Consider the following 15,362-nt stretch of genomic DNA (forward strand, 5'->3'; position numbering starts at 1 on the left):
TCAGAAAGAGAACAACACAACCAAGAGAGAAAAGCAGAGAGAAGAAGAAAAAAAAAATCGAGGCCAAAACACTGATTGCTCTGGAGAAAGAGAAACTGAAGGAAGAAAAGTCCCACGCTCGGGCTGTTTTGTCTAACTCGTCTCCCAGGAATTATCTTTACACACTCTGACTGGTAAAAGGAAGGACTACATCTACATGTTTACACCCCAGACAACACAAGCAAACAATATCCGGTTGTAAATATCTCTTGCGTCTGATTGGTCCATGCAATAGGAAAAAAGACAGACTTTGTCAAAGAACTTTTAACTGGTTATGAAGCGATCTCAATATACTACCCACGCTTCTATAAGACCCACATACGCAAACAAGACCATCAGCGAGAAATCAGGTCGAAATTAGATGAAACAATGTACAGGTTCACCGGAAACCCCTTCAGCTCAGGCTCCAGCGAGGCCTCCGGCACACAGCCAAACCGGCAGCAGCGGGACGCTCCTCTTGCAGCCGGGAGCACAGCTGCACCTTCGCCGAGCCAACATCCATGCACCACTCTGCTGGAGACCCAGGCCGGGTAGAACCAGAACCAGGACTGCGTGGAGAAAGACTGCAGCAGTAAATGAGAGATTTTCTAAAAGGGAGTCCAGCGGGACACAAAATGAAAGCTCCTCGTAGTAGGTTTAAATATTCAGCACTTCTCTAAATGCCACTAAATACTAAATGTCATGTTGATGTTTTGAAAAAACATCCTAAGTTATTATCTATTTAGAGTTTAACATGAGGTCATCCGTTTCATGAGAAGCATGGGTGTGGTTTGATCAATTCTAGAGGAAAATAGCCCCAGACTGGAGCACAGAAATACTTTACATCACCATGTTTTCCAGTTAAGCCCTGCCTACTTCAAACCAGTAAGAAGAGCAAGGACAAAACTAAATACAGGAAATCTCCCAGGTTACGTAATCAATACTGTTCAAACTTGGCAGGAAAATGTGTGTATATGTGGGACGCCATCTTTTATAGTAAGAACGCTGGTTGAGTTTTCAGGGCCTTTAAACCTCACAGTAAATGTCATGCCTGCCCAGGCATGAGCTAGTGCATCGCCGTCACATTTAAGTAACTTGCAGCAGTAACTTATTATTTAATCTACTGAAGAGTCTGTGCAGACACACTGGACTGAGCACCGGCTAACTGAGGGCAATAGCATGTGCCATTGGGTGCATGTGTGAGTATTAAATCTGTTTGGAGCAGGATTCCCTTTCACAGTAGGAAACTTCCAGCAAGAGTTCTGTTTATTGGTCTCCTCTCCTTTTCTCCCCGGGTCTCTTTACCCTCAAGGGTTAGCCGTGTGAATATTGGATAGGGACAGATTGTATTACACAACACAGACCTACATACTGGAGAGCAATGCACAGATTCACACACACTCAGGGAACTTTATTACAAATCTGCAATATTCACGACTGAAGAATGATACATGTATACCAACACATTTAGCTAATTAAATATATGAAAAAGTGATTTGTTCACAGTGTAAAATAGCTCATTTCTTTTCACTGTCCTGTGTTACAAAAGAAATACATCAGAGAATACAAACTTTCCAGTATAACACTACTGCGTGGGTTCTCGTCCTTGCTTTCATAACAAAGCATATTTCTGTGTCATATCTTGTAAGTTACGCACATACAGTAGTCTACAGATATATTTGGCAGCGAGGAGCCCACACAGCACTAACAACATCTGTCCTAACTTTACTTTGTAAAGCTGGGACCTCAGGCGAAAAAACTAAGATTAGAATTTCTCACACGGTTTAGAAGCCGTCGATGTGCGCTGAGGGATTTGTGTGAAAAGATTGTGAGTGAAAGAAATGAGTGTAGAGCGATGCAGAATGCGGCATAATGGGGAGATGAAAGTGGATACATAATGCATGGACAGGATCGTTTCTGCGTGAGCCGCACCAGGCCTCTCATCTCACTCAATAAATGACTCGGCCTTTTATTCATACAGGGATCAGGTGATTATGGTGTTGCCGGAGAACAAGATGCAGAAACTCCTCCTCGCTATCAGTTATAACAATGTGCAGGAGGTGGTGTGATGCAGCAGGTATCACATGGACACAGACAGCTTGCATAAACAGCCCTGCACTTCACAAGCGGTGACGGTGCATGGGGATCTGAGTCTCCAGAGGAAGGGAAAGGAGGGGACAAGGAACCAGAACATTAGGGTTGTTTGCCTTCGGAAAACATCTTCTATATGTGTCCCGGAGCGAGGGGTGATGCCTTTTGTGGCCGAATCATCCCATGCAAAACACAGCTTGACTAAGCGACACCCCAGAGGAGTTCCATACAACTTCTGTCTGCCTGAGCCGTGTACTGTGGGAGCTGGCTGGACGTAAACAAAATCCATGTGAGGAAAGGAGTGGAGTGGAGTGCGCAAGGGTGTGCGTAAGTGAGAGAAGAAGAAGAAAAAAAAACTTCAAAGCTGGTCTACAGCTGAGAAGGGGGGTTAAAAGGGGTTGAGATTTTTCCTCTGGCTCTTAGGAATGCGGAGCAAGAGCAATAACACTTTCCCTATGTGGAGCTCGGAGAGCAACATAGGAGGGATAGCATGCACACACTGCAACAGGCCTGTTCCCACTGCACATATCAAGCAGCCATCTGGTGAACTTGCCGGTCCAGGACGTGGCTGATTCAGACTGTCGTCCAGCACTGCAGCCTTCTATTTTTTATATTCTCCTCACAACCGTTTATCGTCTCCACCGTCCTCCTTCCTCTTGTAACCCATGCTGTTACCCTCGTGCCACCCTTTGAAAACAGGGAGACGAGGGGTGATGTGGAGGGAAGGAGGGAGGGCTTAAAGAGAATGGTAAATGCACACTCACCTCCCCTGACATGTTGACTGACTTCACAGAGAGCAAAGTGATGCTACAGGGCAATAGATGAAGGGAGAGAGGCGCCACTAATCAAACCATAGTGTTCCTATTACATCAAATAATATCCGCGCTGGCTGGGTGTCGTTTTGGCATCACCACATATTCCTCTTTGAGCCGAGGCGAGACCCGACGCGGCCTGTGGGACGACAGTCTAAATAGTACTTTCTATTGATCTCCTTGTTGCGACTTGTTGAAGCCTCATCCATTAAAACATAACTGTAAGAAAAGGAAGGGGGGAAAAGCACTTTATTCCATATTTCATCATGCTTGTAGAGTAATTTCAGAGGGTAGGCGAACGCTGTGAATGTGATATCCGAAGGATCGTGTTGTGCGTAATGATGTGAGGCAGTTTCAGCTTTGAAATATAATAGAAAATCAATGTTGCGGGATGTTTTTGCTTTTTTGTCCTCAAAAGGCCTTGGTAGAAGAAGTTTGAATCATTTTCTTTAAAAAGAGGAGTGCGATCATATGAGGTTGTGCAAACAAGTAAACCTGCTGCCAATAAGATGGTATTGTTGCTTAGAGACTTCTTGGTCCATTGTCAGTCTCTGCTCTTACTAAGTTTATTTATGGAGCCGATGTGTTGGTGCCTTCACACTGCAGAAGGAGAGGCGGTCTACTGCCTTATTATGTCAGTAAAGCAAGGTAAACAACCATAACCTCAGAACAACTACATCTAAAAGAAGGTGTAAGCATTTACACATAAATGCATTAAGTGGTCCGACACCTTAAAACTGTACTGTACATTTTCCTCAGAGTAAAACATAACATTACTTTTCAAGGTCTGATATCATTCTTTATCTTTACACCTATATACTTTATATCTGTCAAACATAGCCTATACCTACTGTAGCCGATTACCTTAATTTAAGTACCGCAGCACCCTGGAGTCTATTTCAGCCAAGAAATAATCCAACAAAATGCCCTTTTTTTATTACAGTTAATATATAGTATACTGCTTTAATTATGAAGGCAGGAGACGCTAGGTTTGCTGAGCACAAAGCTAAGCAGATGGGAAACTAGGCTGGCTCAGTTAACAAACTATCACTTTCACATAGTTTCTAAACAAACAAAAAGATGTTGATTCGTGAGCTTTAGAAGTGTTAGGTGGATTTTGTTAATTTAGGACAAAGCCCATCTAGCAGTTTCCCTCTGTTTCCAGTCTCTGTGCTATGCTAAGCTAACTAGCCTCTGGCTATCACTTCATATGTATCCAATTCACTTCTGTAGCTTAAACTACACTCTGACTTCTGGTGGATTGATACTGGGCATACATGTATTTATTACCTAAAAGCGACGACCCTTGTGTTCTAGTATCTATTCCGGTGAACAAGTTGTTTTTCTCCATCACATACCAAGGATCAATGAGCTACTTTGTGGAAGTTAACTGTCAAGAAAGAAAAATACAGTTTAATTACATTCAACAAGTAAAATAAATTCAAAAACATCTGACAGTTCCCACCGGTTCCTCTCAGTTTATGGCATGAGGTAATAAATCTGGCTGCGATATTTTCACACTTTGGAATTTGTCCAAGTAAGTGGGGGAGTTTTTGAATGGCAGCGCCTCAGGATTCAAAGTCATTGCACATTTTGGTTACGCTTGGAAAACATTTAACCAAGCGGTTTGCGGTCTGTGTGCGTCTGCACCGGGCTTTCCCATCCATAGTGCCTAGCATAATACCTGACTGACTGGCTAGCTAGCTCTGCAGACCAGGAAGACCTTGGCTTGAGTGGCTGGCTGATTTACAGGCGTTCTGGGTGGTTGCCTCGAACACAGACAACCCCCTGAATCCCTACTGGGCTTGCTGGGCTTACTGGGTAAACGGGCTCCTCATCCTCCTACAGTGCAGACGGACAAAGGCAGGTCTGTTCCTCTGGGAGCTAGCGGGCAGCGACCGCCACTTCCCCTGACCGGGAGAGGCAGACAGAGCGAAGGGGGTTAGGGAGGGGGGGAGTGTGAACTAGATGAAGAAATTGATGTTTTGAGAGGAAAAGGAGATGACTTTTTTTTAGGACTGGAAGGAAATTGGAAGAAGACAAGGAGGATTATAATGCATTAGAGGAGGGAAAGTGTAGAGAGCCGCTCTGCAGGTCGGCCACCTAATAGCTGTAGGTAGTCCAATATGGTTCCTGTGTAATGACCTACAATCAATCAAAATGTGGCTTTCTGCTGCCCTTTTCACAAAGCGTTTTCCCCATAGCCTCTGAGCAGTCACGACAGGAGCAATCCCCTCTAAATGCTAACACTATCAACAATCTCCATGCTTGTTTCTTTTTTTTTTCAAATTGGCATTTCAGTGCAGCTCGCCTGCGAAACAAGACACCTCTTCCTCCTCCATCTTCCCTCCCTCTGCTCTGTCCATCTCTCCAGCGCCTTCAATGGCTCCTCACCTCTTTTCCTCTTGGCCTCCAGCCTCAACCATCTGCCCCAGCAAATAGCTGCTGTCGTGTGAAAACCAGTTTGGACGAACCAGATTCCCCATGACTCGTTTTTTCAGATTTCTCAGTCATTAAAATATCTTACATTTCACTCAATTCTCTCCTGAAAATGAGTGCTAGTTTATTCCACATAGTGTCTAGGAATGTGAGACCCAAGAGGACATTTTGTGTAAACCCACCCAATATTACCAGGACTTTAAAGTTCAATAGAAGTCAAAGGGTAACTTAGCTAACTTAGCTTCTAACACACAGTTCGAAGCTACTTCACCTAAATTAAATGTATAGTGTATTGTTTTATAGATGTAGTGACTCCTATATAATATGCTAACTACGTAGTATAACTTGTGTAAGAATTGTAACACTTTCATCTCAAAAACTACTCAAAAGGAATAGACCGTTAGCTTAGAATCGCACAAAGACTCAGCAGGAAACAGCTAACGCTAGCCCGTTGTCTGTCAACAACTTTACACTTTGAGTCGTGAAAGGATAAAACAAACAAACTACAATGTGTTCATCAGTGAGCTTCAGAGGTGCTGGTAGGTAGATTATTGTATAATCTCCACACAGTCAAGATAAAGGTTGTCCCCTGCTACCAGCTAAACTAAGCTAAGCGACTGCTAGCTTCAGCTCCATATTTAGAGCACAAACATGAGAGTGCTATTAATCTTCTCATCCAACTCTTGCCAAAAAAGCAAGTAAATGTTGTTCACAAAAATGTCAAACTATTGCTTGGCAGCAAGGGAGGAACACAGGCTGTGTGGGGTGAAACGTTTCTGCGAGCATTTTGAGTTATTGAGAGGTGACATTTGGGTGATGTGCTTTCACTCCACTCACTCCTCACCAAAGTGTTGATTTTACTGAAAATATTTTTCATATTCTCATGCTGTTGCGTTTTTCTCTCTGCACATGTGGTTTTTAATGAATGCAAGCCTCTAATGTCATAATAGGGACTTCCAGTAAAGTCTGGCTTTGGTACTCAACAGTGACCTTTCACTACTTAATGGCATTTTTATCTCCTGTGGCATCACTATAATGTTCCGACGGGAAATTATGGCCCTTCTGTGGTACTCACTACAACAATTATGATAGACTTCTTCAGAAATTAGAATCAGAAACCGTTTATTTGCCAGGAATGTTTACACAAACGAGGAATTTTTCTAGGCGGTTTCCAGATTTTTAAGTCTTATTTTTAAGATTTTTAAGTCTTATAATGGATAATCAGTTATTTAAATATCACACAGCACGGCAGAATATTACTGCACACTCCCTGTACTCTGCCATTTATATTTTTTGTGTGTTTTAGTTGTATATTTCCTGACTTCTTCCTGCTATTTTTATATATTTCTTTCTCACGAGTACTACGGAGAATACAGTGCCTCGTTTTTCCATGGAGGGATCATATCCATCTCAGTCCTCTCTTCCTCATGACCATGATGCCAACAGCTGGGAGAGAGTGGGCCACATCTGGCGTGCAGCTGGCCACCACAGAAAGACAGGCAGAGAGATGGGACTGAGAGGGGAGCAGGAGAAAAGAGGAGAGGAGGAGCAGAAACGAGCGATGGTGCGATGAGAAAATCTATACAGGGTGGATTCAAGGTTGTCGAGTCCTGCAGAACCGAAGCGAGAGGAGAAGTGAAAGGAAGGAGCGAAAGATCGGACAGATGGCGAAACCTGCAATTCTGACCAAAAAAGTTGAGTTAACACAAAGAGAGCTGTGTAGATAAATATAAGGCTGCACAACATATTGATGGAAAGAGGCAGAGAGAAAAGGGTGGAGGGGAGGAGTACAGTCATATGGAATCAGATGCTCCAAATCAGCTGCGTTGCTGTCAGAGTCATAGCAACCATGAGTCATAGCACCAGTAAACAGACCGAATGTTTTATAAACCGAGAGCGGCACTGGCACGTTACAAGCGTGTTGTATAGGAGGAGAGCCCCAAACTGGTCCACACAGAAAATAACATGAGCTGCTTCCAGGAGGTATTTTTTACAGCCTGGATTTACAGTGAACTTCACCCACCCACCCCAAAAAAAACACTTGTAGGAGTCTGTGAATCAGAAAACGATGGATTCCTGTTTTTTTCCCCCGGAGTCAGTGATGGATTTAACCAGGCGAGTCAATTCTCTGAAAGTATATCAACTGTGCTCGCATATTACATATATTTCTTGGGACAACGGTAGAGCATAGTGAGTGATGTCCAGTAATATAGTTTTATTTGCTCAGTGGGCTCCCATGATATGATTTAGTTTTTTTTGTAAGATGACCCTTCCAAACGGATTTTCTACATTTCTTCGCGTCGTCTGTGCTCTCCACTAAAGACACAAACTACATGATCGCATTAGAGGCCACAAGCTGAACCCCCTGTTTGACGGTCGAGAAGAAATGAAAGACCACAATTTACTGTAGTGACCAGGCCGGCGAAGGATCACTGCAAAGTTGATGCATTTATTAAACTGTGACAGCACACTGCTGCAATAACAAATCCAAGAGCTCCATGTTCCCTTAATCCTTTTTATTACCCACTGACGCTCAGACAGTTTGTAACTTTATCCTCTCACCGAGATTTATAGCTCTTGAACAACAGCTGAACAAAGCATTACGACCACATAATTAACAATAAGGACAGTGAACTTCGGTATTACAATTTAAATGAACCCGTTAGTTTATGGTATCAAACAAAAGCAATAGACTGTCCAATAGATTTAGGTGTCAAGAGTTTCTAAGCATGACAAGCTAGATAGTAGTCACTTCTTTATGAACAGAAGTCATATATATGTGGAGAGAATTGTTTTCAGTTATTTGGATCCTATGAATGCAGCATATGTAGAATAAAAGTTGAGGGTGCTGCACAAAGTATAATGAATTGCCTCAAGTGACGTTGCTATATTTATAGTGAGCTAATATCAGCTGATTCATCGGTCTGGGGAATTATTCAGTCTAGTCCCAAAAAATAAAACACTTCTTCAAAAGCATTTACTTTTTAATTTATGCACAAAAAAACACCATCACCTTCCCCATGTCATTCCTTCATTCATCATTTGGCTTTTCAAGTTGTGATGTACAGCCATGTTCCTTGGCCTTTACTTCGTCCCGTTTTGCCACGTTTTGTGCATGCACAAGTGCACAGTGCGTGCACACAGACAGTGCATGTGCACGTGCACACAAACAGGACTGCAGACTTGTACCCGCTTCCTCTGGTGACTCATTCTTTTTTTCAGCTGCAGGTAACGTGCGGCTGCTTTTTCTCAACATAAACAGACAGATGTGTCTGTCTTGCTGTCCTACACACACACACACACACACACACACACACACACACACAGAGCTTGATTCCTATACGTCCTCCATCAGCAGAATACGGCTATCAGCTGTCCTCCATCCTTCACTGGGTCTCTGGGTCTCTGACTGCTCCAGACAGGGCTGTGGAGCTATAGAGCACACACCACACAGATGCACGCCATCAACCGTAAAAAAGCACTTTAAGTGGTGTCACCCCCACCTTTTTTTTCTCTCTCTCTCTCTCTCTCTCTTTCTCTCTCTCCCCCCTCTACTCTTCACATAGCACGCTGAATAGGCCCCTCTGTGCTCTGGAAAATTGAACTTGGTTTCTGTCTGTCGCTAACAATCTCCCTCCCTCAACGTTACTCTGAAAAAGTGCAGCGGTAGAAGTCGGCCTCGTATTAAAATAGTGTATTTTCTCCACGCTGCACAGTGTACACACACACATTGTGCAGGCTTGAGTTCAGAGGAAAGTAGTTGTACGTAGGCAGTAGGTACCGTAAATAACACAAGATTAGAAACTAACAATGCCGGCGTTCCACCGACGAATAACAGGGCAGACGGGCCATCTGGGCTCGTTTACCTCCATGTATACATCAAATGGAGACTCCTGATTATGCAATCATGCTGTCTTTTAATCCAGGGAAGGTTGAAAGCATGTATACTCTGTTCTGCTAAACACAGCTCGATCTAACTTGGCCCCTAACAGCTTTATTCTTCCATCACAGGAGACAGGCGCTCAGTGTCTTGCTCAAAGGCACTTTAATAAAGGTCGTTAAGGGAGGGGAAAGCATTACTAATTAATTTCCTTAGCTAATTGGAGGATTTATACCCTTCATGGTCACACACTACTTTTCCCTCCGCTTCCTTCCATCTTTGAGCTAAGCCAAGCTATTTAGCCTCCAGACACGAGAGAGAAATTCTCATCTAACTGCCAACGAAAAAAGAAGCTAATGAGCATATTTTACAACCTGTCAAACTATTCCTTTACGAATCTACAAGGCAGCCCATGTGCTCCTTCCTCAAACGTTACCAGTGTGAAGCGACGAGGACAGAGTCGATTCACTATTTCGGTTATTCTGCCATGGATGTCCCGCTGAGACTGTGTTCAGCCTCCTCAAGGCAGTCGAGGCTTTTTTGTCGAAATTTTTGCACACTTGTGTTCACACTGCAGAAGGAGGTGTGGTGTGAAATGCAATCTGTATTGGACATTCGCTGTAGGTGCGAGGTGTAATGGGACAAACCATGTGAAAACTAGGGTTGGGCGGGACGGGAAAAAAGTCCAATATCACATTATTGTTCACTAAATACATCGATATCGGTGCTTTCTTTTTTCTTTGTGCTTTTTTTGGGCATATACTTGCACAATGAGGTTTTTGAGTAATGTGGATATATATAAATGCAAAAGGCAAACAATAAAACAGATAGAACAGTCTTGTACGTTTAGAAAATAACAACCAGGAAAACGAGAACACTTTGCCATATAGCGATAATATCGATATTGTCTCATATCCCGATATCGATATATATTATCAATACACTGTACTTCTCACTGTAACTGTAACTATCGACAATCAGCAAACACAGCAGTTGCAAGCAAATCAGACCCAGAGGGAGGGATGTGGTGTTTCAGAGGCTTGTTTTTCTTTCTTTTTTGCATCGTGTGTCTTCTGCACACACGTTGCATCTGCGCGTCAACAGCTAAACAGGCTGAAATAGGTCATCACCAACGAATAAATCAGGAGACCAATGAGACAAGAAATGAAACCCCTCGCAACTCAAAGTGACAGTTATTAGTTGCGATGAGCGCTCCACTCGGAGTTGCGGCTGCTGAGAAAGACCCATTTCCACTTTCCCTGTAATCTGCAGAGAAAAACGCCACTGAAGCACAGAAATAAACTGCTGATCGCCAGAGAAACACACACACACACACACATTGTCAAACACAGAGAAAAACACAAACCGCTGCCTTCACACATGAGTGTCCACTTGACAGGCATTCAAATGCATTGCTCCGATCGTTTATCAATCCGGATCAACGCAACGCACGGCAATAAGGGCGCATCAAATGCCCACAAACGGACATATAGACGGAACAATGGGCCCCAGTCTTTGCACCGCGAGCATGCCATTAGCGTGTGCAGTAATGGAACTGTATGTGTGTGTGGAGGGGGGGGGGGGGTGGTTGCATTTAACTAGCCTGCAGAAATCAGATAACTCCACTCAGCACATACTGGAGGCACTTAGGCGTCAGACAGCAGAGTTGGAAATATGTGAGAGAGATGGAGAGAAAGTGACATGGATTTTTAGGAGGCAAGTACATCTTTCTGTGTCGGAGGTTCTGTGCAGACAGACATGATCACGGCCAATGTGGGGAGGGGGTCCCACCACAAACAAATGGTTCCCAGTCTATCCATTGGCAGATTCCCACTTCTCGTTCTCCCTCCTTTCTCCTGCTCCTTTTATATCCCCAATACTCTCTCTTCATCTCTTCTTCTTCAGCTTCTCCAGCTTCAATCCTCCTCCTCCTCTTCCTCCTCATCCTCCTCCTCCTCCAAGCCCCTTCCACCGCTCATCTCCTTCAGTCCCTCCTCTCGTCACCGTCTTCACTTTAAATCTCATTATCCTATTATATTTCTCTAATTAAGCCCACCACCAGAAATAGAACTCTGTAGTCAATTTAAGGGTTTGGTTTGACTCATTGACGCCCAACGTGCCCAACGGTCAACATCATCTACCTGTATGAGCTTGGACTCACTCTCTCTCTACGTGAATCATACATCGAGACGTTCCTCTCCCTCCTAACCGGACAAGCCGCTGACCCGCGGTCTATTAAAGTGTCCGGAGGTTGCCGCGGCTGGCTCTGAGGAAGCACAATGTGGCTGCCGGCAGTAGCCGGGCCGGGGCTGGAAGTGGAGCCGCTTGTTTAGCAGACCCACCCTGACCAGCACAAAGGGGGGCGACGCCCTCCTCCGCCACCAGCCGGCCCCCTGATTGGCCAGCTGGATGACCTTTGATCCCCGCTGTATTGTGGTCTCAGCTGCACCAGACCTCCCCCTTGTGTGTGTGTGTGCGTGTGCGTGTGCGTGTGTGTGTGTGTGTGTGTGTGTGTGTGTGTGTGTGTGTGTGTGTGTGTGTGTGTGTGTGTGTGTGTGTGTGTGTGTGTGTGTGACAAAAGAGAAGCAGCAATCAGAGCAGAGGAAGAGGGCAAATGGTCTGAGGGGAAATGGAGTGTGTGTGTGTGTGTGTGTGTGTGTGTGTGTGTGTGTGTGTGTGTGTGTGTGTGTGTGTGTGTGTGTGTGTGTGTGTTTGGATGGGGGTGGTGTAATTATGTTCCAGTTGTGACGACTGAGTTGCAACAGTGATTAGCAGCTCCATCAGAGCACATTTATACCCAGCAGCCTCTTGGTTTGCCACCTCTCTCTTCTATCCGCAGCTTGAGTCCAGGTCTTTCTCTCTGGACTAAACCAAGCTCGGCTCTAGCCCAGGTTCTGGACCAAGCTTAACCGTTCTCCAGCCTTATTTCCAGACCAAGCTTAGCTTTCTTTTTAACCCCAATTATGGTTAAAAAATATCCTTCCTCTAGCCCCTGGCCGGACCAACCTTAGTCTTTATCTAGCCCCATTTACAGATCAAATTTAGCCCCCCTCTTAACTTAGCTTTAGACTAAATCAAGGCTAAGTCTCGACACCAAATCTAGCCCCAACTGTAGCCCCAGTCATAGCTTAAAACGGCAGCCCAATGTAGCTCACAATCCAGGCCAAATTCAACATCCCTCTGGCCACAGCTTTTAGCCCAAATCTAGCCACAGGTCCAGACCAACTCTGGCCTTCCTCTATCCGCAGCTCTAGACAAAGCCTAGCCCCCAATGTGGCTCACGCTCTGGACCAAACCAAGTCATCCTCCGGCCTCTCAGGCTTCAACAAACCGAATCCTGAGCCAAACCAGGCCGTTCAGCCTGACCCGGGACCAGTCTGTGCAGGTGGTCTGGGGCTTGTGGGCTGAGACACCCTGAGCACTGCACTTACTCTTTTAATACACTCCATGTGTCTCTCTCTCTCTCTCTCTCTCTCTCTCTCTCTCTCTCTCTCTCTCTCTCTCTCTCTCTCTCTCTTGGGGTAGACCACCCTTTAACTGCATGACTGGCTGTCTGAGGAATGCCATGTCATGGAACAGATGGAGCACCACAGACAATAGAGCCGCATGCATTTACTGGACCTATAGACGAAGGCATGTGCCAAGTGTGTGTGCGTGTGCGTGTGTGTGTGTGTGTGTGTGTGTGTGTGTGTGTGTGTGTGTTACAGCCACAGTCTCGCTTTTTTAATCTCCTGCTCTATGAATCTCTCATTGGTGATATCACATCGAGCTTCACAAAGAATAAGCTTTGAAGAAGTTTTTTAAATGATGCAATCAAGCCCAACAAAGACACAATTAACCACAATGATGCAACGGAGAGAGAGATCCTGCAGGTACAATTATGGGCTTACATATTCAAACGCAGGGCGCGTGTTTCGGTAGCCATGCTGTCTTGGATTATTAAAAAAAAAACACAAAAAAACACAACCTAGAAACACCGCAAAACCCATGAACCAATAATGACCAATCATCTCATTCCCACGCCAATAATGACGTAATCTCTTTACAATAATAGGTACCTTATAGGATTGTAATAAAGGAGCTATAAATCATAATAGCCCTAGAAAGTTGCATTAAAATATGTTTTGTCTAAATGGCATTTTTGGATTATTCCGGAATATTCATACTGAGTGCCGGTATAGTTTTGTGTAAGAGCCGAGCCCTGTCCTGCTAGAATACTTGTTCCTCCTTCTTTATGGATTAAGGATGGAACCGGCTATCAAAAAGCTGGAGCTCCCACATTTCATTCATTTCACGCATACGGGGCCCACTGGCGAGATCCGTGTCCACGAGCGCTGCAGTTGCGCCGCAAACATTTTACAAACGAGCCCGTTAACTCACACACACACACACACACACACACACACACACACACACACACACACACACACACACACACACACACACGGAGGGTTTTTACAACGTCATTACAGAGCCGCTCGCGCACTTTGCCGGTGGTCGGATTGACTCATTATAGAGAGACATTATAATAAAGCCCGTTAAAGTGCCAGTAAATGCAGGGGATGCCAGGTTGGACGGAGGGAATCAAGTGAACTCACCCAAGACAACGACGGATGATCGGCTCCCCGCTCCTCCTCTGTGTAAATCCAGGACCCCGGACTGGGATATATATATATATATTTATATATGTGTATGAATATATAAATATATATTACGGGGCTGAACGAGAGTGATGTGGTAAATTCACAAAATCTTCTTCATCCGCGCGGTGGAAGCGATGTGTGAAGGCGATGAGGAGCCGAGAATCAACCTGGTTGGTGCACACACACACACACACACACACTCATATATATATATATATATATGCACACACACATACACACACGCACACACGCGCAATTAAATAAAAAATAAACAGCGGTTCGAGGGAGGTTTCGGTGGAATTGGTGTGTCTGTAGTACTCTCGGATGCTTTGGTTGTTGACTGTGTACTTACTGGGCTGCTTCCTCCGGCTCCACCCGCTAACCCAGCCTTCCCAGTGCGCCCATTGGCACAGGCGGCCGGACATGCAAATCCACTCTTCCCATTGATGTTTTTTCCAAGGGAAGGAAAAAAAAAAAAAAAAAAAAAAGGAGGGCTCCTGTTTTTTTTTTTTTCAAGTCGCTCCACTGCGCCACCGTGCGGCATTTCAGCCACACTGCGAGAACGAGTCCCTTCAATCATCTCTGTGGGGGAAATTCTCTGATCCTTTACTGACGTACAAGTACAAATATCACGGTCTAGAAGTACTCGGATACAAATAAAAGTCCTGAATTCAAAATGTTAAAGTATCTAAATATGCAAAATGGCTCCGTTCAAAGTGTTATATATTCAGTCTTTAACACGTAAGAGAATTGTTGATGTTATAAACTAGTTCATCACTGTGGAGCCTATTTTGTATACTTTGTATCAGCAAGCCTGCTACTGAGCAGATTAGTAGTTGTATTTATTTATATATATAAATAACTATACCTGTATGTGTCAGATAATCATAATCAAAAATGGTTTATTGCCAAATATGTTACACATACAAGGAATGTGGCTAGGTGATTTTCATATTTTTGGTAAGGTAAACAAACAAGAGTACCTTAAAACAAGTATGATACTAAAGTGCCAAGTGTATATTAATAGAGAAGAGTTGTGCCATGTGGAAAGAAGTATAAAGTAATGCTCTAGTAAAGTACAAGTACCTCACAATCGTACTTAAGCGCAGTACTTGAGTAAATGTACTTGGTTACTTGAGGTCACCAGTCAGCAGGGACACGTTTACACTCTGTTGAATGAAGGCAGTGTTCACTTTACTTTGACGGTATGAATATAATGGAGTCATTTGGAAAAATTATATTATACGTAATGGAGCATTTGAATAGCTCATATTTTATTAGCGTTTCAATTACAGTCACTGTCACTTTTATTTCCCTACATGAGGACCAAAGTCATTTCAGATTACAGAGTTTATGTCAAAGCCCTCCACACACTGTCAAGAATAAAAAATCCTTTGGGCAAATGCTGAATCAATTATTTTTTTTTTTTGTGGTTGGCCTCAAACAAGTCAAATTTAAAGTCCCACTCCAGTCTTTGTG

Source organism: Taurulus bubalis (genome assembly GCF_910589615.1).
Source record: "Taurulus bubalis genome assembly, chromosome: 10".
NCBI lineage: Eukaryota > Metazoa > Chordata > Actinopteri > Perciformes > Cottidae > Taurulus > Taurulus bubalis.